Source organism: Arachis stenosperma, chromosome 10 (genome assembly GCF_014773155.1).
Source record: "Arachis stenosperma cultivar V10309 chromosome 10, arast.V10309.gnm1.PFL2, whole genome shotgun sequence".
NCBI lineage: Eukaryota > Viridiplantae > Streptophyta > Magnoliopsida > Fabales > Fabaceae > Arachis > Arachis stenosperma.
Window position 1 is genome coordinate 117868086 of NC_080386.1, and position 27568 is coordinate 117895653.

Below are 27568 nucleotides of genomic sequence, written 5' to 3' on the forward strand. Positions count from 1 at the left end.
CACGTCGAAGAGAAAAATGAAGCCCCAGACATCCCAGCAATCACGTTTACCAAGGAAGACGCATCCGGAATCATCTCGGGACATGACGACCCCATGGTCATTACGATCATACTGGCAAACGCCAACCTTCACCGTACATTAATTGACCAGGGAAGCTCTGTCGACATCTTATTCAAAACTGCCTTCGACAAACTCGGTCTAGACGAAAAAGAGCTAAGAGCATACCCGAACAGCCTGTTCGGACTAGGAGATGCCCCAGTTCAACCGTTGGGATACGTATCGCTGTATACAACCTTCGGAAAGGGGAACCAATCCAGAACACTCAAAATAGACTACATCGTGGTCGACGTAAGCTCAACCTACAATGCCTTAATAGGTCGGACAACATTAAATCAACTCGGCACAATAGTTTCAACCCCACATCTATGTATGAAATTCCCAACTGCGGAAGGGATAGCTACGATAAAGGCAGATCAAAAAATGGCACGTCACTGTTATAACGAAAGCCTAAACCTCCGAGGTGAAGGAGGAAAGTTCCACACAATCGAGCTCGGTGGAGTTCAGAGGCGAGAAGAATTCCGACCACAACCCGAAGGAGAAGTAGAAAGAATCCAGATCGGAGACACCTCGGATAAAACAACTAATATTGGCACGATCCCGAAAGGAGACATAAAGGAATCACTAATATGGTTCCTACGAGATAATGTTGATCTCTTCGCATGGAAAGCTGCCGACATGCCAGGTATTGATCCCGAGCTAATGAGCCACAAATTGGCAGTCTATCCGGGATCCTGGCCGGTACAACAAAGACGAAGAAAACTCGGACCAGAACGAGCTCAGGCTGTAGAAGAACAAGTACAAGCGCTACTTGAGGCCGGGTTCATAAGGGAAGTTAAATATCCACTATGGCTAGCAAACGTCGTCTTGGTGAAAAAGTCAAATGGGAAGTGGCGAATGTGCACCGACTACACCGACCTCAATAAAGCCTGCCCAAAAGACCCCTACCCACTCCCAAGCATCGACGCTCTAGTAGATGCTTCATCAGGATATAAGTATCTCTCATTCATGGACGCATATTCAGGGTACAACCAAATCCCCATGTATCCACCAGATCAAGAAAAAACCTCGTTCCTAACACCAAAAGCAAACTACTGTTACATCGTGATGCCTTTCGGTCTCAAGAACGCAGGAGCTAATTATCAAAGGCTAATGAATAAAGTTTTCTCAGATCACATCGGAAAAATCATGGAAGTTTATGTAGACGACATGTTGATAAAAACACAAAGTGAAGATACATTGTTATCCGACCTGACTCAAGTGTTTCACACTATCAGAAAACACAACATGCTGCTCAATCCCACAAAATGCACCTTCGCAGTAGAAGCCGGCAAATTCTTGGGCTTCATGCTCACACAAAGGGGGATTGAAGCAAATCCAGACAAGTGTCGAGCCATACTCAACATGAAGAGCCCGTTATCCGACCTGACTCAAGTGTTTCACACTCAGAAAACAACATGCTGCTCAATCCCACAAATGCCCTTCGCAGTAGAAGCCCGGCAATTCTTGGGCTTCATGCTCACACAAAGGGGGATTGAAGCAAATCCAGACAAGTGTCGAGCCATACTCAACATGAAGAGCCCAACCTGTATCAAAGAAGTACAACAACTCAACGCACTACAAGAAAAAAGGCCTGTCGGCACCCTTTTTTCTTGCCACGCTTTAAAAGCGTGCCCAAAAGTGGTCTATGGGCACGCTTTTGCGAGAGTGGCCACTTATTCTTGATTTGGCCACGCTTTTTTTTGCCACGCTTGAAAAGCGTGGCCATAGAGAAATCGGCACGCTTTTACGAGGGTGCCCACTTACTTGAAATTTGGCCACGCTTTTTTACTGCCACCTTGAAAAGCGTGGCGATAGAGGAAAATTGCCACGCTTTACGAGGGTGGCCACTTATTAAAAATTTGACCACCCTTTTTTTTTTGCACGCTTGAAAAGCGTACCCATAGAAAATAACCGGCACGCTTGAAAAGCGTGCCCATATTCTATTTATTTTGGCACCCCACAAAAAATGTACCCATAGAGTTCCCTCCCCCCAAATTTATTTTCCCACCCAATTTTTTTCAACACTTAAGCTTTTTTCCCTTAGTTTTCAATTTTAATTAACCCTCAAACAACAGAACACTAGTTTTAGACCCAGCCACCAAGAAAACCCCAAGTTGCCCGCGCCTCCATCTTCATTGTTCATCGTTCTCAGCCATGCCTTTTCCTCATCCTTCATCGTCCGAGACCGTTCATCGCCTTCATCTAACCCTAGTACCCATGAACGCAACCCTCTTCCCTCTTCTCGTCCACTACTGCCACCGCAAACCCTAGCTCCGCTGCTTCTTCTCGTCCATTCTCTTTTTCATTCGCTTCTTCATCCTCCACCGCAGGAAGCGGCCCACTACTACCTTCCTCCTCTGCAGCCTGTGCGCCGTCATTTTCCTTCGTTTTGGGTCCGCGACCGCATCTGCTTGGCTCCTGCTCCAGCTCCGTCTCTTTCGGATCTGCTTCTTTGGCTTCCACTGCGGCAGCTTCGAGTTCGGGTTCTTCCATTTCGGTGCTCGAGTTCAGGCTCCCTTGTTCTCCACACCGTCTTTGTGGAACTTCATCTGCCACGACACCGTTTGGGCAAAACCCTCTGCTGCGACGACACTGTTTGGCGGAGCATCTTCTGCTTCACCCTCGCTATTTCGTGGAGCATCCTCTGCTTCACTCTATCTAACCCTCGTTGGCCCTCCTACTCCCTCAGCGCAGCGCGCGCTCTTTCTCGCAAACACTCATTGTAAGTCTTTCTTTCCTCTGATTTTCTGTTTCTCTGTTCCTCTATTTTGGACCGCTGAGAATTTCAGGTTTATTACCTTCTTAACGTTTTTTCACTGCTTTGTGTTTTGAAATTGTATTTTGTTTATGGTATCAGAGTAACTTTGTTTCAATAGCCTCAATGACAATAGTAGCCATAACTATTTGAACTGGTTGCAATAATTAAAGTATGGTCAATACAAGTGAACTGGTTGCAGTAGAACTTAGAACTGTTTTGATAGATGCAGTTTCCTTCATTAGCAATCAATTTGTATGTATTCCATTTAATGTAACTGAGCTCCTCCAATTCTGTTAGCAACCCTGCCGATGGTAACTCCAAAATATGTTATATTGTTCTGCAAATTAAACATATAGTGTAGCAATTAAAGATAAAGTGCAATTCTGTTAAATTTAAACATAGGATTTTATTAAAAAGAGTGTTACAACTTGCAACTGATTTGTGTAGCGCACACACTTGATGGCATGGATAAAAAGTAGTTTCTCTTTGAACTTCAGGTATTGATAGTCTACATATATGACTAAAAGTATATGAACAAGTTGAATCTGAGTTATTTCATTGTTTTTGCTTTGTTATTTGCAGAAAGGGTGACCGTAGCTGAAGAGGTCCTCAAGCTCTGCAATGGCAGCGTCATTTCTCCCATTGCCTGCATTGCTTGCCCTAACCTATATGCTTATCTCAAGGTAATTCATTATTCCTCTTGTTATCCTTTTTTATTTTGAATTTGGAATTTCAGTTAATTTTTTTTCTCAATGTTCATTGGGTTCAAATGTTACTGATTTGTGATAAAAGTGCAAGGCTAATGTTTTAATCAAATGTTTAATACTTCAGTGAATATAGATGTTTTATTATTATTAGTTACTTTCATTGGGAAATAGTTGGAAATATGCATGTTTAAGCTTCAAGTTCTGCATTGTTTTATCCTCATATTAATATTAGTGTAAGTGTAGTAGGATGATTCTCTTGGTGAAGAATTGAAGATGATAGTTACACTTTAAACCCCTTTTGAGTGAAGAAATTAATTAGCAATGCCTCAGTTGTAATGATAAATATATGTTGATGTGGTTTGTTGAGTTGTTTTAATTTGTTTGATGCCATTTCTGAGTTCCTATTTTTGCTTTGTAAGATATTTAAAATTTCCTTTCTTGAATCTTCAGAACATGGATTCTAATGTTCCTGCACAACTTTTTGAGTATGATAAACGTTTTTGAGCAGTACGGATGTGATTACACATTTTAAAACAACAATCACCCTGAGGCCTGAGGAGTTGCCGCTGGAGTTGAAGCATTCCTTCAAAATATAGTGGCAGATCCTCCTTACTTGGTGAGAGTTAAATAGATTGCTGAAAAATGAATGAGGATCCATTGTATATATATATATATATATATATAATATATATATATAGTACAAGTTATTTCAGTTTTGAAAACCTTGAGCTGGTTGATGATCTTATTGAGCACATGGGGCTGATTTAATCTTTCTAACAAGTCACAATAGGTAAAATAAAGTTAGAATGCAAGGTTAGAGTGAGTGAAAAGCTAGGAATCAATTTTTGACCTCTCAAAACCCAAGGTTACATGTTGCAGAATGGCAGTTTCGGGCAGCACTTTGTGAACAAAACTGGGAGCAATCTAGCCACTCAAAATGAGTAAAATTATTTTTCTATGAAACCTTAAGATGTCTAGATTGTTGTCCTAAAATTTCAGAATTTTCTGATGTGTGGTTTGGGAGATATGATTTTTAGAAAATGGTCATTTTCTGCAGAAAGAATGCTGTCTGAATTCTGGAACAGCAACTTCAAAACCACATATCTCATACTCTGAAACTCTTTGGAGGTGAAACCAAAGAGGTGAAATATTATGATGTCTAGTTTTTATGTCCAAATTTAGGACAATTCAAATTTTGTAGAGAAAGTTGTGCCTTCTGGAAGCAGGGCTGTTCACTGCTGTGACAGCTCCCTTTTCTTAAAACAAAACCATATTTCGAGAGGCATAACTTTTCTAGAGAAGTGAAAATGCTCTGGGATTTGAACTGGTGAAAGATGTAATCTAGTTCACCACACCAAAATTCAGGAGAATCCAACCAAAGATGGATTTTATATGATTTTTCTAAATTTGTTACTGCTTGCTGTTTTTCTAAAGTGTACTAAATCAGTAGCCGAATGAAGAGAAAGCTGAATGGATTATATATGTCACAGATGTTGGCAGCAGCAACCTTTGATATGGTATTCAGGTATGTCACAATTAATGACGTTCACGGTATCTTATAGTTACTTGATCTTATGTTATTACCAGAACCCTTTCTACTTGATCTTATTGTTATTCAAGGGGAAAACTCTTAAATATATTGATATGTTTTGTTTCCCACCTGCACGTTGGATATTCTATAAAGATGCTGAACATTCCTGTAATTTCCTCTTAAATATATTGATTCTTGTGAATCTGCTACGTGTAATTAAGATTGTACTTTTGTTCTTCTGCTGAAGTATTGATTAATATAGAATAAGATTTGCTTTTGCTATTACTTTGTGTTGTGCATCTTATGTCGTTCGATTTATGCATTTATCTACATATTAAAGTGCTGATCAACTCTTGCCATTGCTGCTGAAAGAAGGCCGCCAAGTCCAGACGCCAACTTCGAGGTGAAAGTCGCTTTCTAAACTGTCCTTTAGAAACATGATGGTAGGTGTTAATTTTCATGTCTTGCATGATTGATTTCTCTAATACTAGTTTAGTTTATTACTTATTCCTTCTATTTGTTTGCAGTTAGATACATTGATTTCTCTAAACTAATTTGGTTTTGTGTTTTCTTGATTCGGTTAAACAATGACAAATGGCACAGCATTTGGAGCTTCTCAAGACAGTAAACTGAAATGTCTGTTATTAGCTTATTATGTAATCAAATAATAAACTGACAAAAGGCAGAGGACTTTAATTTTCACTAACAAACATTTGATTCAATTGCTTAATAACAAACTAAAACCAAGTCTAGTTTAAAACCATGTTAAATTTACTTAAGAAGAACTTGACAGTGAAGCTTATATTTCTTAGGTAGCAAATAAATGAATCCATACGTACATATTTCAATCTTAGTTTAGGAAATAATTAATTTTAGTTCTTTGTTAATAATTTCTTGTTTTGGGGATGTGATGCATCAGTGCTATTAGATGATACATCAACTTTTACCGGAGAAATGACAGCAGGTCCTAATGCTAATTCTATTAGAGTTTTGAAGTCATAGATACCATAAATCCCAAGTAGAGAGCTTGTGCCTTGGTGTTGTGTTTTTGTGCTGATATTCTTGCTGTTGCCGCTAGAGATTTTGTTGTTGCTGTAAGTATATATAACTTTAATTGATTTATGCATTTATCTATAGCTGAAAGTGCTGATCAACGTGCATTAAGTCACTGGTTACTTTGGCTTTCAATTCAGTTCACATACTTGCTTTTCTCTCTTCAGATTCTTGCCAAGTGCGAAGTTCCTTAGCCCTGGTGTCAGCGTCGAAGATTGCTGAAAAGGCTGGATGTTGTCTAGGAGTTAGATTAGATTTTTTTTAGTATAAAGTTGTTAATTCTTTTAAATGTTTATTTGGAAGTTGAATTTATTTTTTCTTAATTGTTTCATTATATCTTATTATGTACATAATTCATATAAATCAATGGAAGATTAATTTTTTAGTATTTTATTTTATTTTAAAGATTAACTTATTAATATTTTTATTTTATTTCTATTTTTCTTTTTTTTTTATTTGAAAAGGATTAGGCCACGCTTTGAAAGTGTAACGATAAGTTTTCATTTTCTGGCACGTTTTTAAAGCGTGGCTATATATCTATTTTTTGGCACGTTTTAAAAGCGTGGCTGTATGTCTATTTTTAGGTACGCTTTAAAAACGTGGCTGTATGTCTACTTTTAGGCACACTTTAAAAGCGTGGCTACAGGGTTATACATATCGCCACGCTTTTAAGCGTGCCAATAGATCAAAGCGTGGCAAAAAACAAAGCGTGCCAGTAGATCGAAAAAAGCGTGGCGATAGAGCTATCGGCACGCTCGCAGATGTGACCCTTTTAAAAGCGTGCCGATAGCTCAAAAAGCGTGGCGAAAAGCTATCGGTACGTTTTTTCGCCCTTTTCGGCACGTTTTAAAAGCGTGGCAAAAAGCTTATTTTCTTGTAGTGACGGGAGGTTGGCCACTCTATCCTGATTCTTAGCAGGAGCTGCAATAACATCTCTTCCCTTCTATGCTACTTTAAGAAAGGGAAAACAGTTCAAATGGACGACAGAATGTGAGCAAGCCTTCCTAGACTTCAAGGAGTTCTTAGGATGGCCACCTATCCTATCTCGGCCACGAGAAGGAGAACCGCTCATATTATATCTCGCAGTAGGGAGCCGGGCAATAGCCCCAGCACTAGTCAGAGAAGACGAACATGGGCAAAAACCCGTTTACTTCATTAGCAAAGTACTACAGGGATCCGAGCTGAACTACCAGAAAATAGAAAAGTTTGCCTACGCTCTGATCCTCACATCCTGGCGGCTTCGCCCATATTTCCAAGCGCATACCATTAAAGTTCGAACCAACCAACCCCTAAAAGGGATATTGCAGAAAATAGATCTAGCAGGAAGAATCCTACAATGGGCAATCGAGTTGTCCGAATTCGACCTCCAATACGAGGCGCGTACAGCAATCAAATCGCAACACCTGGCCGACTTCATCGCAGAATTTACAAACATCCCAAAAATCCCCATAGAATGGAACATATATGTAGACAGATCCTCGAATAAAACAGGAAGCGGTGCGGGTGTGATAGTTGAGAACAACTAAGGAACTCAACTGGAGCTCTCCCTTAAATTTGGATTCCCGGCCTCAAACAACCAGGCAGAATACGAAGCACTATTAGCTGGTCTGAAGCTGGCTAGGGAGGTTGGAGCTCGGAAGCTCAACATCTATAGTGACTCACAAGTCATCACCTCACAAATCACAGGAAACTACCAAGCCAAAGATCCGACCATAAAAAAATATTTGGATAAAACCAAAGAACAGCTCGGACAACTCGGGGAATATAGGATCCACCACATACCTCGTGAGCAAAATGCCCGAGCTGACGCCTTTTCAAAATTAGCCAGCACCAAACCAGGGGGCAACAACAGAAGCCTCATCCAGGAGGTATTACATAACCCGTCAATAGCGGAAGAAGAAAGAATCCTAGCCATAATAGGTCAGGACCAAGGATGGATGACCCCCATAATAAACTACCTCAAAACAGAAGAACTCCCTACAGATGAAAAGGAGGCAAAGAGGCTGAAAAGGGAGGCACAGTACTACACTATCATAAACAACACGCTGTACAAAAGAGGGATATCAACACCTTTACTAAAATGCGTACCAACTTCCAACACAAAGGAAGTCTTGGAGGAAGTATACAGTGGCATCTGTGGAAATCATCTCGGAGCACAAGCTCTCACCAAAAAGGTACTCCGGGCGGGGTTCTATTGGCCAACTCTACAAAAGGAGGCTACAGAATTTGTAAGGACATGTCCACCATGCCAGAAGCATGCCAACTTTCACATTGCCCCACTAGAAAAACTCATCAGCGTGACCTCACCCTGGCCATTTGCAAAATGGGGACTCGACCTACTCGGACCCTTCCCACAGGGATCGAGACAAGTAAAATTCCTTATAGTAGGAGTAGACTATTTCACAAAATGGATCGAGGCAGAACCCCTGGCCAACGCCACCGCTCAAAGAAGTCGAAAATTCCTATATAGGAACATTATTACGAGGTTCGGGATACCATACTCCATCACCACGGACAACAGTACCTAATTTACAGAGGCAGGCTTCAGAAAACTGGTGGCCGACTTGAACATAAAACACCAGTTCACCTCCGTCGAACATCCCCAAGCCAATGGACAAGCCGAAGCAGCCAACAAAGTCATATTGGCCGGATTAAAGTGGAGGCTACAAGAAGCAAAGGGAGCTTGGGCCGAGGAACTTCCACAAGTCCTATGGGCATATCAAACAACACCCCATTCTACTACAAACGAATCACCATTCCGACTAGCATACGGAGTGGAGGCAATGATTCCAATAGAAATCGAAGAAGGATCTCCCCGAGTAGTCCACTACAATGAACAAGCAAACTCCCAACTTCAGAGAGAAGAGCTCGACTTGTTACCCGAAATCCAAGAAAGAGCTCGGATCAGGAAAGAAGCTCTAAAACAACAATGGCTTCCAGATATAATCAAAAGGTAGTGCCGAGAAGTTTTGCAGAGAATGATCTCATCCTAATCAGAAATGACATTGGAACAACTCGACCCGGAGAAGGAAAGCTGGCAGCAAACTGGAAAGGATCCTACCGAGTCATTGAAGTATTGGGGAAGGGCTACTACAGACTGTCCGAGCTTGATGGACGAGAGCTTCCTCGATCTTGGCACGCCTGCAACCTAAGAAGGTACTACAGTTAGAAAAGGTAAAGGATCTCACTAAATGGATGCGCTCTTTTTCCTTAAAAGGTTTTTTAATGAGGCACCATGTCGAGACCTAGGAACAAGGAAATTCCCACATGTATATATTTGCATTTTTCTTTGAAATAAAGTTTATTTAGATATTCTACAAATATTCCAAGACGCATTAATTTGAAGTATTCATCGTCCGATTATAAAGCAACAGGTCGGCAGAAAGTGAAAAACAAATTCACCGCGCGACCACGATAAAGACAATCGTCCGATAAAGGTGAAAACGCGATTCACCCAAAAGACGATCTAAAGACGCCAACCATTTTCTACAAATCGGCAAAGATGAACACAGACTAATGTAAGAAGTTATCGAAAGCAATCCAAAAAAAGAACCTGACGAGGTCTTACGGATAGCTAATATAATAACTTAAAAGACTGGCCGACGTTCAGAAATCGGACCAAGTCAACCCAAGTTATAAGTAAACCCTGGAAAGAGGTCTGGCCAACCCTATTAAAGAGGATTACTTTAACTTAGAAGGGCATGACATAACAAAGTCAGCCCAAAACTAAAAAGTTATACAAGTTGTCCCTGAAAGAGATCAGACAAAGATCCAAGAAAGAGGACTACGAGAAATAACTTAAAGGAGACCGACATAACTTCGGACTCCTACCATTAAAAAAGTTATACAAGTAGTCCCTGAAAGAGATCTGACAAAGATCCAAGAAAGAGGATTACAGAAATAACTTAAAGGAGACTGACATAACCAAATCGGACTCCTACCATTAAAAAAGTTATACAAGTAGTCCCTGAAAGAGATCTGACAAAAGATCCAAAAATGAGGACTACGAAAAATAACTTAAAGGAGACCGACATAACCAAATCGGACTCCTACCACTAAAAAAGTTATCAACATAATCCCTGAAAGAGACCGAGTAAAGGCCCAGAAAAGGGGATCACGAAAATAGCTTTTGAGGGGGAACAACATAAAGAAATCGGTCATAAGGCGCTAAAGAACGAGGAAACCGAGAAACAAGTCGGACCCCCCACAGGCACGGCCTCAAAAGGATCCAAGCTACAAAGCACGCAAACAACCTAAAGAGGCCAGAACAGCAAAATTTCAACAGATACCATGCATAAAACGATAAAAGCTTCAAGAGGTCACCACAAAACCAACCTCGGAAGCTACTTTTGTTTTTCAAAAAAGAGTTGCAAGACAGACAAATAGAAGCGTCAAACAAAACAAAGTTCAAAAAAGCCCACAAACCGGGCTATTTACACGAAATATCCAGAAAAAGATCAGCTAAAGATCGGGAGCTTTCCCGGCAGCATCAGTATGAGGAGAAGGAGACGAGTCGAAGGGGGCACGGCATCTACGGTTCCATCATCATCTACGGTTCCATCATTCAGAATCTGGCAATCCGGATCGGATGTAACGGGAGGAACAGAGGAGGTCGACACCTTGAGAGAAGGCACTGGGGGAGGATCAATCTCTTCATCATCCTGGTCATCAGGGACAATCTTACCATCTCTCACGACATTATCCAGGCTGATAAGAGTCAAGTCGGCATCAGGAGCAACAACTCGGAACTGCTCCATCAGGTTCTCGGAGGCAGCAGTTACACTACCCACAAGGTGACCTTGAAGCTCACCATAATTAACCCGAGCTGTTTCCAACTCCTCCCGAAGACGCATCAATTCCCTATAAACCGAGACATAGCTATCCTTATGTTTCAAAGCCATGTCTTCGGCCAGCTTCAGAGAAGCAGCAAGGGCAATAGAGCTGGCCTTCTCACCCTCCAGTTCCTTCTCCACCTTGGCCAACTTCACCTCCAACTCCTCCTTCAGACCCTTGATTCGATCAAACTCTGACTTGGCCTCCTCCATAAAAGATTTGGTAGCATGAACCGGAATCCCCTGAATTGTTCGAAAAATAGCTGCACCCATATGGGCCATCTTCACACTATTTTGGGTAATAAAATACAAATGCTTTAACAGAGACACGTCGTCCATGGAAAGCCCACCATAGGGGGCAATTTGCTGGTCAACAAATTCAATGGCATCAAAGTCTGGAGCATCCAAGTTAAAGGGTTCGGATGTTTTTTGCTTTTTCAAAGGTGGGGCACCAGAAGCAGCAGCGGAAGTTTGAGGAGGATCGACCTGATGAAACTGGGGAGTAGGAATTACTTTCCTCGGCCCAAGGGAACTCGGTACCGGGGGCTTCAGGGGGACCTGTGAAGATCCCTCGCCGGCCACCTTGGCCGAGATGTTCAGAGCAGAAGTTGCCTTCTTTGCCCTTTTGAAGGCCTTCATAGAGTCGTTATTCTTTGACATCTCTACAAAACACAAAAACAGTCACGACAAAGAGCTACAAAAGAGGAAGAAAAAGGAAATAAGTACAGAAACAAGTCAGACAAATACCCAAAATAGTCCGAGCCAAGGATGGGTCATTCAAAAACCTTTTTGTATCAAGATGGGGCGGTGGTGCGCGAAATTGTGATCACTACACAACTTTGCACAACTAACCAGCAAGTGCACTGGGTCGTCCAAGTAATACCTTACGTGAGTAAGGGTCGATCCCACGGAGATTGTCGGTATGAAGCAAGCTATGGTCACCTTGTAAATCTTAGTCAGGCAGACTCAAATGGGTATAGTGATATACGAATAAAGCATAAAGATAAAGATAGAGGTACTTATGTAATCCATTGGTAGGAACTTCAGATAAGCGTATGAAGATGCCTTCCCTTCCGTCTCTCTGCTTTCCTACTGTCTTCATCCAATCCTTCTTACTCCTTTCCATGGCAAGCTTATGTAGGGTTTCACCGTTGTCAGTGGCTACCTCCCATCCTCTCAGTGAAAATGTTCCTATGCTCTGTCACAGCATATGGCTAATCAGCTGTCGGTTCTCGGTCAGGCCGGAATAGAATCCATTGATTCTTGTGCGTCTGTCACTAACGCCCCGCCTGCTAGGAGTTTGAAGCACGTCACAGTCATTCAATCATTGAATCCTACTCAGAATACCACAGACAAGGTTTAGACCTTCCGGATTCTCTTGAATGCCGCCATCAGTTCTTGCCTATACCACGAAGATTCCGGTTAAAGAATCCAAGAGATATTCACTAGAGCCTTGGTTGCTTGTAGAACAAAAGTGGTTGTCAGTCACCTTGTTCATAGGTGAGAATGATGATGAGTGTCACGGATCATCACATTCATCAAGTTGAAGAACAAGTGATATCTTGGACAAAGAACAAGCGGAATTGAATAGAAGAACAGTAGTAATTGCATTAATACTCGAGGTACAGCAGAGCTCCACACCTTAATCTATGGTGTGTAGAAACTCCACCGTTGAAAATACATAAGAACAAGGTCTAGGCATGGCCGAATGGCCAGCCTCCCAAAGTGAGTTCAATCATAAAAACATGATCAAAAGCTTAAAATACAATAGTAAGAGGTCCTATTTATAAGAAACTAGTAACCTAGGGTGTACAGAGATGAGTAAATGACATAAAAATCCACTTCCGGGCCCACTTGGTGTGTGCTTGGGCTGAGCAATGAAGCAATTTCGTGTAGAGACTCTTCTTGGAGTTAAACGCCAGCTTTGGTGCCAGTTTGGGCGTTTAACTCCCATTTAGGTGCCAGTTCCGGCGTTTAACGCTGGGATTTCTGAGGGTGACTTTGAACGCCGGTTTGGGCCATCAAATCTTGGGAAAAGTATAAACTATCATATATTGCTGGAAAGCCCAGGATGTCTACTTTCCAACGCCGTTGAGAGCGTGCCAATTGGGCTTCTGTAGCTCCAGAAAATCCACTTCGAGTGCAGGGAGGTCAGAATCCAACAGCATCTGCAGTCCTTTTGAGTCTCTAGATCAGATTTTTGCTCAGATCCCTCAATTTCAGCCAGAAAATACCTGAAATCACAGAAAAACACACAAACTCATAGTAAAGTCCAGAAAAGTGAATTTTAACTAAAAACTAATAAAAATATACTAAGAACTTAACTAAAACTACTAAAAACATACTAAAAACAATGCCAAAAAGGGTACAAATTATCCGCTCATCACAACACCAAACTTAAATTGTTGCTTGTCCCCAAGCAACTGAAAATCAAATAAGATAAAAAGAAGAGAATATACTATAGACTCCGAATTATCAATGAAACTTAGCTCCAAATTAGATGAGCGGGACTAGTAGCTTTTTGCCTCCAAACAGTTTTGGCATCTCACTTTATCCTTTGAAATTCAGAATGATTGGCTTCTTTAGGAACTCAGAATCCAGATAATGTTATTGATTCACCTAGTTAAGTATGATGATTCTTGAACACAACTACTTATTGAGTCTTGGCCGTGGCCCAAAGCACTCTGTCTTCCAGTATTACCACCGGATACATACATGCCACAGACACATAATTGGGTGAACCTTTTCAGATTGTGACTCAGCTTTGCTAAAGTCCCCAATTAGAGGTGTCCAGGGTTCTTAAGCACACTCTTTTTGCCTTGGATCACAACTTTATTTCTTTCTTTTTCCTTTCTCTCTTTTTTTTTCGGTTTTTTTTTTTGTATTCACTGCTTTTTTTTGCTTCAAGAATCATTTTTATGATTTTTCAGATCCTCAGTAACATGTCTCCTTTTTCATCATTCTTTCAAGAGCCAACAATTTTAACATTCATGAACAACAAATTCAAAAGACATATGCACTGTTCAAGCATACATTCAGAAAACAAAAAGTATTGTCGCCACATCAAACTAATTAAGCTAGTTTTAAAGATGAATTCGAAATCCTGTACTTCTTGTTCTTTTGTAATAAAAACAGTTTTCATTTAAGAAAGGTGATGGATTCATAGGACATTCATAACTTTAAGGCATAGACACTAAGACACTAATGATCACAAGACACAAACATGGACAAACATAAGCATTAATTTTCGAAAAACAGAAGAATAAAGAACAAGGAGATTAAAGAACGGGTCCACCTTAGTGATGGCGGCTCTTTCTTCCTCTTGAAGATCCTATGGAGTGCTTGAGCTCCTCAATGTCTCTTCCTTGTCTTTGTTGCTCCTCTCTCATGATTCTTTGATCTTCTCTAATTTCATGGAGGATGATGGAGTGTTCTTGATGCTCCACCCTTAGTTGTCCCATGTTGGAACTCAGTTCTCCTAGGGAGGTGTTTAGTTGCTCCCAATAGCCTTGTGGAGGAAAGTGCATCCCTTGAGGTATCTCAGGGATCTCATGATGAGAGGGGTCTCTTGTTTGCTCCATCCTTTTCTTGGTGATGGGCTTGTCCTCATCAATGGGGGTGTCTCCCTCTATGTCAACTCCTACTGAATAACAGAGGTGATAAATGAGATGAGGAAAGGCTAACCTTGCCAAGGTGGACGACTTGTCCGCCACCTTGTAGAGTTCTTGAGCTATGACCTCATGAACTTCCACTTCTTCTCCAATCATGATGCTATGGATCATGATGGCCCGGTCTAGAGTAACTTCGGACCGGTTGCTAGTGGGAATGATTGAGCGTTGGATAAACTCCAACCATCCTCTAGCCACGGGCTTGAGGTCATGCCTTCTCAATTGAACCGGCTTCCCTCTTGAATCTCTCTTCCATTGGGCGCCCTCTTCACATATGACCGTGAGGACTTGGTCCAACCTTTGATCAAAGTTGACCCTTCTAGTGTAAGGATGTTCATCTCCTTGCATCATGGGCAAGTTGAATGCTAACCTTACATTTTCCGGACTAAAATCCAAGTATTTCCCCCGAACCATTGTAAGATAATTCTTTGGATCCGGGTTCACACTTTGATCATGGTTCTTGGTGATCCATGCATTGGCATAGAACTCTTGAACCATCAAGATTCCGACTTGTTGAATGGGGTTGGTAAGCACTTCCCAACCTCTTCTTCGGATCTCATGCCGGATCTCCGGATATTCACCCTTTTTGAGTGAAAAGGGGACCTCGGGGATCACCTTCTTCAAGGCCACAACTTCATAGAAGTGGTCTTGATGCACCCTTGAGATGAATCTATCCATCTCCCATGACTCGGAGGTGGAAGCTTTTGCCTTCCCTTTCCTCTTTCTAGAGGTTTCTCCGGCCTTGGATGCCATAAATGGTTATGGAAAAACAAAAAGCAATGCTTTTACCACACCAAACTTAAAAGATTTGCTCGTCCTCGAGCAAAAGAAAGAAGAGAGTAGAAGAAGAAGAAATGAGAAGAAGGGAGTGGCTTATGTATTCGGCCAAAGAGGGGGAGAAGTGGTGTTTTAGGTTGTGTGAAAATGAAGGGGTGAAGAAGGGTTTATATAGGAGAGGGGGGAGATGGGGTTCGGCCATTATGGGTGGGTTTGGGAGGGAAAGTGGTTTGAATTTGAAGGGTGAGGTTGGTGGGGTTTTATGAAGGATGGATGTGAGTGGTGAAGAGAAAGATGGGATTTGATAAGTGAGGGGTTTTTTGGGGAAGAGGTATTGAGGTGATTGGTGAATGGGTGGTGGTGGGGTTGGTGGGGGTCCTGTGGGGTCCACAGATCCTGTGGTGTCAAGGAAAAGTCATCCCTGCACCAAATGGCATTCAAAATCACGTTTTGAGTCATTTCTGGCGTTAAACGCCGGGCTGGTGCCCATTCCTGGCGTTTAACGCCAGGTTCTTGCCCTTTTCTGGCGTTTAACGCCAGTCTGGTGCCCCTTTCTGGCGTTAAACGCCCAGAATGGTGCCAGACTGGGCGTTAAACGCCCAACTGCTAGCCTTACTGGCGTTTAAACGCCAGTGAGTTCTTCCTCCAGGGTGTGCTGTTTTTCTTCCTGTTTTTCATTCTGTTTTTGCTTTTTCAATTGATTTTGTGACTTCTTATGATCATCAACCTACAAAAAACATAAAATAACAAAGAGAAATAGATAAAATATAATCATTGGATTGCCTCCCAACAAGTGCTTCTTTAATGTCAGTAGCTTGACAGAGGGCTCTCATGGAGCCTCACAGATACTCAGAGCAATGTTGGAACCTCCCAACACCAAACTTAGAGTTTGAATGTGGGGGTTCAACACCAAACTTAGAGTTTGGTTGTGGCCTCCCAACACCAAACTTAGAGTTTGACTGTGGGGGCTCTGTTTGACTCTGAATTGAGAGAAGCTCTTCATGCTTCCTCTCCATGGTGACAGAGGGATATCCTTGAGCCTTAAACACAAAGGATTCTTCATTCACTTGAATGATCAGTTCACCTCCATCAACATCAATCACAGCCTTTGCTGTGGCTAGGAAGGGTCTGCCAAGGATGATGGATTCATCCATGCACTTCCCAGTCTCTAGGACTATGAAATCAGTAGGGATGTAATGGTCTTCAACTTTTACCAAAACATTCTCTACAAGTCCATGAGCTTGTTTTCTTGAGTTGTCTGCCATCTCCAGTGAGATTCTTGCAGCTTGTACCTCAAAGATCCCTAGCTTCTCCATTACAGAGAGAGGCATGAGGTTTACACTTGACCCTAAGTCGCACAGAGCCTTCTTAAAGGTCATGGTGCCTATGGTACAAGGTATGGAAAACTTCCCAGGATCTTGTCTCTTTTGAGGTAATTTCTGCCTAGACAAGTCATTCAGTTCTTTGGTGAGCAAAGGGGGTTCATCCTCCCAAGTCTCATTTCCAAATAACTTGTCATTTAGTTTCATGACTGCTCCAAGGTATTTAGCAACTTGCTCTTCAGTGACATACTCATCCTCTCAGAGGAAGAATACTCATCAGAGCTCATGAATGGCAGAAGTAAATCCAATGGAATCTCTATGGTCTCAATTTGAGCCTCAGATTCCCATGGTTCCTCAGTAGGGAACTTAGTAGAGGCTAGTGCACGTCCAATGAGGCCTTCCTCAGTGGCGTTCACTGCCTCTCCTTCCTCTCCAAATTCGGCCATGTTGATGGCCTTGCACTCTCCTTTTGGATTTTCTTCTGTATTGCTTGGAAGAGTACTTGGAGGGAGTTCAGTAATTTTCTTGCTCAGCTGTCCCACTTGTGCCTCCAAATTCCTAATGGAGGACCTTGTTTCAGTCATGAAACTTTGAGTGGTTTTGATTAGATCAGAGACCATGGTTGCTAAGTCAGAGGGGCTCTGCTTAGAATTCTCTGTCTGTTGCTGAGAAGATGATGGAAAAGGCTTGCTATTGCTAAACCTGTTTCTTCCACCATTATTGTTGTTGAAACCTTGTTGAGGTCTCTCTTGATTCTTCCATGAGAAATTTGGGTGATTTCTCCAAGAAGAATTATAGGTGTTTCCATAGGGTTCTCCTAGGTAATTCACCTCTTCCATTGAAGGGTTCTCAGGATCATAAGCTTCTTCTTCAGATGAAGCATCCTTAGTACTGCTTGGTGCATTTTGCATTCCAGACAGACTTTGAGAAATCAAATTGACTTGTTGAGTCAATATTTTATTCTGAGCCAGTATGGCATTCAGAGTATCAATCTCAAGAACTCCTTTCTTCTGACTAGTCCCATTGTTCACAGGATTCCTTTCAGAAGTGTACATGAATTGGTTATTTGCAACCATTTCAATTAGCTCTTGAGCCTCTGTAGGCGTCTTCTTCAGATGAAGAGATCCTCCAGCAGAGCTATCCAAAGACATCTTGGACAGTTCAGAGAGACCATCATAGAAAATACCTATGATGCTCCATTCAGAAAGCATGTCTGAGGGACACTTTCTGATCAATTGTTTGTATCTTTCCCAAGCTTCATAGAGGGATTCACCATCCTTTTGTCTGAAGGTTTGGACTTCCACTCTAAGCTTACTCAATTTTTGAGGTGGAAAAAACTTTGCCAAGAAGGCATTGACTAGCTTTTCCCATGAGTCCAGGCTTTCTTTAGGTTGTGAATCCAACCATGTCCTAGCTCTGTCTCTTACAGCAAAAGGGAATAGCATAAGTCTGTAGACCTCAGGGTCTACCCCATTAGTCTTGACAGTGTCACAGATTTGCAAGAATTCAGCTAAAAACTGATGAGGATCTTCCAATGGAAGTCCATGAAACTTGCAATTCTGTTGCATTAGAGAAACTAATTGAGGCTTAAGCTCAAAGTTGTTTGCTCCAATGGCAGGGATAGAGATGCTTCTCCCATAGAAGTCGGGAGTAGGTGCAGTAAAGTCACCCAGCACCTTCCTTGCATTGTTTGCATTGTTGTTGTTTTCGGCTGCCATGTGTTCTTCTTCTTTGAAGATTTCTGTTAGGTCCTCTATAGAGAGTTGTGCCTTAGCTTCTCTTAGCTTTCGCTTCAAGGTCCTTTCAGGTTCAGGGTCAGCTTCAACAAGAATGCCTTTGTCTCTGCTCCTGCTCATATGAAAGAGAAGAGAACAAGAAAATGTGGAATCCTCTATGTCACAGTATAGAGATTCCTTGAGGTGTCAGAAGAACAGAAAAATAGAAGAAAGAGGTAGTAGAATTCGAACTTAATTCAGAGAGAGTTCGAATTGTGCATTGAGAAGGAGTGGTACTCCATAAATAAAAGGATGTGGGAAGAGGGGAAGAGAATTTTCAAAAATTAATTAAAAAGTTTTTAAAATCATTTTGAAAAATTGATAATTTTCAAAAACTCACAGTGGAAAAGGAATCAAGTGATTTTTGAAAAAGATTTTGAAATTTGAAGTCAAAAAGATTTGATTGAAAACTATTTTGAAAAAGATGAGGTTAAGAAGATATGATTGGTTTTAAAAAGGTGTGATTGAGAAGATATGATTTGAAAAACATTTTAAAAATATTTGATTTTAAAAATTAATGACTTGCCTAACAAGAAAAGATATGATTCAAACATTAAACCTTTCTCAACAGAAAAGGCAACATACTTGAAATGTTCAATCAAATCATTAATTGTTAGCAAGTATCTTTGAAAAAGGAAAGAAATTGATTTTGAAAACATTTGATTGAAAAGATATGATTTGAAAAAGATTTGATTTTGAAAAACTTTGAAAACTTGAAAAAAATTGATTTGAAAACAAAATCCTCCCCCTTGTGCCATCCTGGCGTTAAACGCCCAGAATGGTGCACATTCTGGCGTTTAACGCCCAAAATACTACCCTTTTGGGCGTTAAACGCCCAACCAGGTACCCTGGCTGGCGTTTAAACGCCAGTTTGTCCTTCTTCACTGGGCGTTTTGAACGCCCAGCTTTTTCTGTGTAATTCCTCTGCTGCATGTTCTGAATCTTCAGTTCCCTGTACTATTGACTTGAAAATAGAACCAAGATCAAATAAACAATGCATTGCAAGACACCAAACTTAAAATTAGACACTAGACTCAAACAAGAAACATAAAATATTTTTTTGGTTTTTATGATTTTGAAAAGTTTTTTGTGCTTTTTTCGAAAATTATATGAAAATAGAAAATAAAAGTTTCAGAATTCTTAATTTGGATTCCAGGAATCATTGCAATGCTAGTCTAAGACTCCGGTCCAGGAATTAGACATGGCTTCTCAGCCAGCCAAGCTTTCAAAGAAAGCTTCGGTCCAAAACACTAGACATGGCCAATGGCCAGCCAAGCCTTAGCAGATCATTGCTCCAATAGCAAGATTGATAGAGATCAACAAGCTCTTGTGATGATCAGTTGAAACCTCGGTCCAATAAGATTAGACATGGCTTCTCAGCCAGCCAGATTTCAACAGATCATCATGAAACTCTAGAACTCATTCTTAAGAACTCCGAAGAAAAATACCTAATCTAAGCAACAAGATGAACCGTCAGTTGTCCATACACAAAACAATCCCCGGCAACGGTGCCAAAAACTTGGTGCGCGAAATTGTGATCACTACACAACTTTGCACAACTAACCAGCAAGTGCACTGGGTCGTCCAAGTAATACCTTACGTGAGTAAGGGTCGATCCCACGGAGATTGTCGGTATGAAGCAAGCTATGGTCACCTTGTAAATCTTAGTCAGGCAGACTCAAATGGGTATAGTGATATACGAATAAAGCATAAAGATAAAGATAGAGGTACTTATGTAATCCATTGGTAGGAACTTCAGATAAGCGTATGAAGATGCCTTCCCTTCCGTCTCTCTGCTTTCCTACTGTCTTCATCCAATCCTTCTTACTCCTTTCCATGGCAAGCTTATGTAGGGTTTCACCGTTGTCAGTGGCTACCTCCCATCCTCTCAGTGAAAATGTTCCTATGCTCTGTCACAGCATATGGCTAATCAGCTGTCGGTTCTCGGTCAGGCCGGAATAGAATCCAGTGATTCTTTTGCGTCTGTCACTAACGCCCCGCCTGCTAGGAGTTTGAAGCACATCACAGTCATTCAATCATTGAATCCTACTCAGAATACCACAGACAAGGTTTAGACCTTCCGGATTCTCTTGAATGCCGCCATCAGTTCTTGCCTATACCACGAAGATTCCGGTTAAAGAATCCAAGAGATATTCACTAGAGCCTTGGTTGCTTGTAGAACAAAAGTGGTTGTCAGTCACCTTGTTCATAGGTGAGAATGATGATAAGTGTCACGGATCATCACATTCATCAAGTTGAAGAACAAGTGATATCTTGGACAAAGAACAAGCGGAATTGAATAGAAGAACAGTAGTAATTGCATTAATACTCGAGGTACAGCAGAGCTCCACACCTTAATCTATGGTGTGTAGAAACTCCACCGTTGAAAATACATAAGAACAAGGTCTAGGCATGGCCGAATGGCCAGCCTCCCAAAGTGAGTTCAATCATAAAAACATGATCAAAAGCTTAAAATACAATAGTAAGAGGTCCTATTTATAAGAAACTAGTAACCTAGGGTGTACAGAGATGAGTAAATGACATAAAAATCCACTTCCGGGCCCACTTGGTGTGTGCTTGGGCTGAGCAATGAAGTAATTTCGTGTAGAGACTCTTCTTGGAGTTAAACGCCAGCTTTGGTGCCAGTTTGGGCGTTTAACTCCCATTTAGGTGCCAGTTCGGGCGTTTAACGCTGGGATTTCTGAGGGTGACTTTGAACGCCGGTTTGGGCCATCAAATCTTGGGCAAAGTATGGACTATCATATATTGCTGGAAATCCCAGGATGTCTACTTTCCAACGCCGTTGAGAGCGCGCCAATTGGGCTTCTGTAGCTCCAGAAAATTCACTTCGAGTGCAGGGAGGTCAGAATCCAACAGCATCTGCAGTCCTTTTGAGTCTCTGGATCAGATTTTTGCTCAGATCCCTCAATTTCAGCCAGAAAATACCTGAAATCACAGAAAAACACACAAACTCATAGTAAAGTCCAGAAAAGTGAATTTTAACTAAAAACTAATAAAAATATACTAAGAACTTAATTAAAACTACTAAAAACATACTAAAAACAATGCCAAAAAGGGTACAAATTATCCGCTCATCAGGCGGTTTCCCCCATAGATCCTCAAGAACAACAACAAAAGCACGCTCAACATCATCAAGCATCTCCCAAGTATAACGAGACACTCTCACATCCCTCTGCCACTCTAGAGGGAAAGAAGGCTCATCATTTTCGTCAAGAAAAAAGGGGCGGGCCCCCTCGACAACACGAACCTTAAAGAAGTAATTCTTGAAATCCTTAAAAGACTCATCATACATAGCAAAAACTTTGTGGCCCTGGGCAGACCTGAAGAAAACCCAGGAAGCCTTCTTTTTTGAAGAACCGCCAGGCTTAGCAGAAACAAACAAATAAAGAAACAGAGTCTGGGAAGGTGTTACATCTAGTTCACGGCAGAGAAGTTGAAAAATTTTAATAAAACCCCAGGAATTGGGGTGAAGCTGGGATGGAGCAATATTACACGACCACAACAGGTCGGTTTCAAAAGCAGTAAAAGGAAAAGTAACATTCAACTGGCTGAAAAAGTATTCATAGGCATAAAAGAAGGGACGCTCCCTCTCAATGGAAGTCGGAAAGCAAACCCTCTCATTAGAATCAGGAGCAACAAGCTCGTAATCCCCCTCGCGAGCATTGTTACCACAAATCCTATGACGCTTCCTCAGCTCTGTGCAAAATTCAGCGTCCACGACGGAAACACACAACAAAACAAGGGAGTCCAGCCAATCGGACATCCCCTCGGGAACTTTGGAAGACATCTCTACAATGTTATTGCGAGAAGACATGAGGCCAACTAAATCCTACAAGTAAGAAAAGAAAATGAGGTTACTACAAACATCTCGGACAAAGGAGAAAACAACTCGGTCAATACTTCTCAGGCAATGAAAAGCAAGAAAAGGAAAACCCCAAGACTCAAACCAAAGTCATGGGGCATCCTTTGGAGGCAGTAACAAGGCAAGGTTTCCAGAAAAATAGTGTGAAGTTTGCATCCTAGCATTTTTCAAACAAGAAAAAGACCTCAAACAAGCAAGCATTTTCAGAAGCATAAGTCATCACAGTGTACCAAACAAAAAGCATTCCCAGAACGTCAAAACGCGCCAAGCAGAAATTGCTAAAGGTATGAACTTTCTCAAAGTCAGAAACAAAAATGATCAAGCAAAGCAAGGAACAAGATGTAGATTCTCTATCAGAAGCAACAACAAAACCCTAGAAAGCCTCGACGAAAATATCAAAAGAGCGCACGAAAGAAAGCCAAGGAAAACACGTTTACAGCGACAAACAAACAAGATCATGAAAAGGTTCAAACTTTCAAACATGCAAAATCAAAGCTTCACCAAAAAATGAAAAGTAAAGCCGTGAAAGAAGCAAAGAAAGTTAGTACCAACCTGAAAAAGCAGCGAGCTTCAAAGAAACTGAAAATGGAAATCTGGGAACACCTTCTCGCAAAGAAACGCGAACAAAGAGCAATGTCGCAGGGAGAAACGTGAAACTCCAGGCGAAAACAGAAGCTCCAGAAACACCAAACGACGCTGCAAACACAGAAAAAAGGAGAAGCACGAAACAAAAAAGTAGAAGAGCGGAGAGAACGGAGAAGAGAAGTTATGAAAAGGGCAAAAGAAGAGAAACCGTTTCTGGGCTTTCAAAAATCAAAATAAAGAGCCAAAAGGAAACGGGGCAATTAATGCTAAAATTAAGGAAAGCATTAAACCCTCGCACATTCCCAAAACGCCAATATAAAAGCGCGCGCCTTTAGAGGAAACGTTCTACATTTAAAAGATTCTACAAAAAGAAGAAATTGACAAAATGCTTGAGTTCGGCTTCATCATGAAAGGACCGAAGTCAAAAACTCAACCTCAACAGAAAGACCGAGCTCAAGCAGGGGCACTGTTCATACCCTAGGGTCGAGCTGTCCGACCCGGGATGTTCGACAAACAAAGCGACCGACCTCTTCAGGTCAGGACAACCCGACCTCTCCTCAAAGATCTCGGCCAAGTCACAGGAAAGCCCGAATGAAGGGCCCAAATAGAGGAACGTTCCCCAAATCCAAGGACAGCCCAAGCCCATAGAGATAAAGGCGGTTCCCTTAAAGATGACCTCACTTAAAGATAAGATAAGATAACTAACTTATCTTATCCGCAGGAGGCCACATCTCACCATTATAAATACACTGGAGCACCCAGGTATAACTCATACTCTGATTCTACTCAATACCTGCTTAATACCCTTGCTAACTTAAGCATTGGAGTCCCTTGCAGGTACCCCCCACCCTCCGGGGACGAAGGATCAGCATCACCACCAAGTCCAACAAGTCGGACACACCAGCTCCGGCCGCTGTACACCTGCCGGACACGTCGGCTCCGACCAACACAGAAGGTCTCGTCCGAGATTGACCTACAGTTTCAGGTGACCCTCGGAACACTACCTGTGAGTCGCTGAAGATGATAAGTTTTTGAGCTCCAACCTCCCTAGCCAGCTTCAAACCAGCTAGTAGTGCCTCATATTTCGCTTGATTGTTTGAGGCAGGGAACCCAAATTTGAGGGAGAGTTTGATTTGGGTCCCCAGGTCGCTTTCAATTATTACGCCTGCGCCACTTCCCGTTTTATTTGAGGAACCGTCCACGTATAGATTCCATTCTACGGGGATTTCCGATGTGTCCGTAAATTCCGCAATGAAGTCGTCCAGATATTGAGATTTGATGGCCGTCCGAGCTTCGTATTGAAGGTTGAATTCAGACAACTCGACTGCCCATTGCAAGATTCTGCCTGCCAAGTCTGTTTTCTGTAAGATTCCTTTTATGGGCTGGTTGGTCCGAACTTTAATGGTGTGAGACTGGAAATATGAGCGAAGTCATCGAGATGTTATTGTGAGAGTGTAAGCGAACTTTTCTATTTTCTGGTAGTTCTGCTCGGACCCTTGTAACGCTTTGCTAATAAAGTATATGGGTTGTTGCCCACTGTTGTCTTCTCAGACCAGTGCTGAGGCTATTGCCCAATTTCCCACTGCGAGGTACAAGATGAGTGGTTCTCCTTCCCGTGGCCGACTTAATATAGGTGGCCGTCCCAAAAATTTTTTGAAGTCTTGGAAGGCTTGCTCGCATTCAGCTGTCCATTCAAACTCCTTTCCCTTCCTTAGAATGGCGTAGAATGGGAGAGATCTTATTGCTGATCCAGCCAGGAATTTGGACAAGGCTGCCAACCGCCCGTTGAGTTGTTGTACCTCTTTGATACAAGTCGGGCTTTTCATGTCGAGTACGGCCCTGCACTTGTCCGGGTTTGCCTCGATTCCTCTCTGTGTGATTATAAAACCCAAGAATTTACCAGCTTCTACTGTGAAGGTACATTTCGTGGGATTGAGTCGCATGCCGTGTCGTCTTATGGTGTTGAATACTTGTGTCAGGTCGGATAATAACATCTCTTCATTTTGCATCTTCACTAGCATGTCGTCTACGTAGACCTTCATGATCTTTCCGATGTGATCCAAAAAAACTTTGTTCATTAATCTTTGGTAAGTGGCTCCCGCATTTTTGAGACCAAAGGGCATAACGATGTAGCAGTAATTTGCCTTTGGGGTTAAGAAAGAGGTTTTTTCCTAGTCGGGTGGGTACATTGGGATTTGGTTATATCCCGAGTATGCGTCCATAAATGAGAGGTATTTGTATCTGGAGGAGGCATCTACTAGTGCGTCGATGTTTGGGAGCGGATAAGAATCTTTCGGGTAAGCTTTGTTGAGATTGGTATAGTCGGTGCACATTCTCCACTTCCCATTTGACTTTTTTACCAAAACGACATTAGCAAGCCATAGCGGGTATTTGACTTCTCTTATGAAGCCTGCCTCTAGTAGAGCTCGTACCTGTTCTTCCACCGTTTGAGAGCGTTCTGGTCCTAGCTTTCTGTGCCTTTGTTGTACCGGCCGAGATCCTGGGTAGACTGCTAGTTTGTGACACATTAGTTTGGGATCTATGCCTGGCATGTCTGCATCCTTCCACGCAAAGATGTCGGCGTTGTCGCGTAGGAACTGTATGAGTGATTCTTTTATGTCCCCTTTTAGGAGTGTGCCGATGTTGGTTGTTTGGTCCGGGGTGTTTCCGATCTGGATTTTTTCTATTTCTCCTTCAGGTTGTGGGCGGAGCTCCTCCCGCCTCCGAACTCCACCGAGCTCGATTGTGTGGAATTCTTCTCCTCTGCCTCTGAGGTTTAGATTTTCGTTGTAACAACGGCGTGCCATCTTCTGATCTGCCTTTACTGTAGCTATTCCACCTGCAGTTGGGAACTTCATGCATAGATGCGGAGTCGAGACTATTGCGCCGAGCTGATTTAACGTTGCCCGACTTATTAGGGCATTGTAGGCTGAGCTTACATTGACGACGATGTAATTTATTTTAAGTGTTCTTAACTGACTTCCTTTTCCAAAAGTTGTGTGGAGTGAGATGTATCCCATCGGTTGAACTGGGGTATCTCCTAGCCCGAATAAGCTGTCCGGATATGCTCTGAGTTCTTTTTCTTCCAAACCGAGTTTGTCGAAAGCGGTTTTGAATAAGATATCGGCAGAGCTCCCCTGGTCTATCAACGTGCGGTGAAGATTTACATTTTCCAGTATAATAGTGATGACCATGGGATCGTCATGCCCTGATGCGACGCCAGATGCATGTTCCTTGGTAAAAGTGATCGCCGGGATGTCGGGTGCTTCTTCCTTTTCTGTGACGTGATATCGTCTTTGAGATGTCTTTTGCGGGATGATTTGGAGATTCCTCCCCCGGCTAATCCGCCGTGTATCATGTGGACATGTCTTTCTGGCATCCAGGATGATCGCGCGGTTGCTCCGACATCTTCTGCTCTTCTTCTTTTCCTTTGTTCGTCATCATGGGTGGCCAGGTATCGATCTAGCTTTCCTTCTTGTACGAGCTTTTCTATGACATTTTTTAAGTCAAAAAACTCATTGGTGGAGTGCCCGCGGATCTGATGGTATTCACAATATTCAGCCCGGTTTCCTCCTCCTTTTTTCCCTTTGAGTGGTCAAGCTGGTGGTATTTTTTCTGTGTTGCAAACCTCTCTGTAGACATCCACAAGAGACACCCGGAGAGGGGTGTAATTGTGGTATTTTTTTATTTTCTCTCCATGGCGATCTTCCTTCTTTCGGGAATCTTTGTCTTTATCCCCAGAGGTGAACCCGACCTTTGAGGTCTCTCCTAATCGGGAGTTTTCTTCCATGTTGATGTATTTTTCCGCTCGTTCCTGCACCTCGTTTAGAGACGTGGGGTACTTCTTTGATATAGATTGACTAAAAGGCCCTTCTCGCAGGCCATTAATGAGGCCCATGATAGCGGCTTCTGTTGGCAGGTTTTGTATATCCAGGCATGTCTTGTTGAATCTCTCCATGTAGTTGCGCAGGGTTTTCCTTTCTCCTTGTCTGATTCACAGTAAGCTCGGCGCATGTTTAGCTTTGTCCTTTTGGATGGAGAATCTGGCCAGGAACTTCTTGGCCATATCGTCGAAACTTGAGATGGATCTAGGAGGGAGGTTGTCGAACCATCTAATTGCTGTTTTTGTTAAAGTAGTTGGAAAGGTTTTGCAACGAACTGCATCTGAGGCGTCGGTGAGATACATTCTGCTCCTGAAGTTACTGAGATGATGGCTGGGATCCGTAGTGTCGTCGTACAAGGTCATGTCTGGGAGTTTAAAGTTTTTTTGGATTCTTGTCTTCATGATCTCCTTGGTGAATGGATCTTGCTCCTTGCGGGTGCTATCTTCGGGAATGGATCAGCTGGCTTTAGTCTTGACATCGTCTTCAAGTTTTAGGAGTTTGTTCTCCAATTCCCGGCGTCGCCTTATTTCTCTTTGTAGATCCTTCTCGGCCTCTCGTTGACGTAGAGCGTCTTCCTCAAGTTGTTTTAACCGATCTTGAAATGCATCCAGGGATCCCTCGTTTGGGGAGTTCTTATTGTTGATTTGGGGAGTATCTTTTGATGTGGAGTCCGTGTTTTTATGCGGCGTTCTTT

The 27568-nt window shown here is 42.2% G+C and overlaps 1 non-coding gene across 1 annotated transcript; it reads left to right on the plus strand.

Moving 5' to 3' along the window:
- The first annotated feature begins 17952 nt into the window (after positions 1 to 17952).
- LOC130959184 (small nucleolar RNA R71) lies at positions 17953 to 18060 on the plus strand. The gene has a single exon (XR_009078279.1). It is a non-coding gene; the product is annotated as a small nucleolar RNA R71 (small nucleolar RNA).
- The last annotated feature ends 9508 nt before the right edge of the window (positions 18061 to 27568 follow it).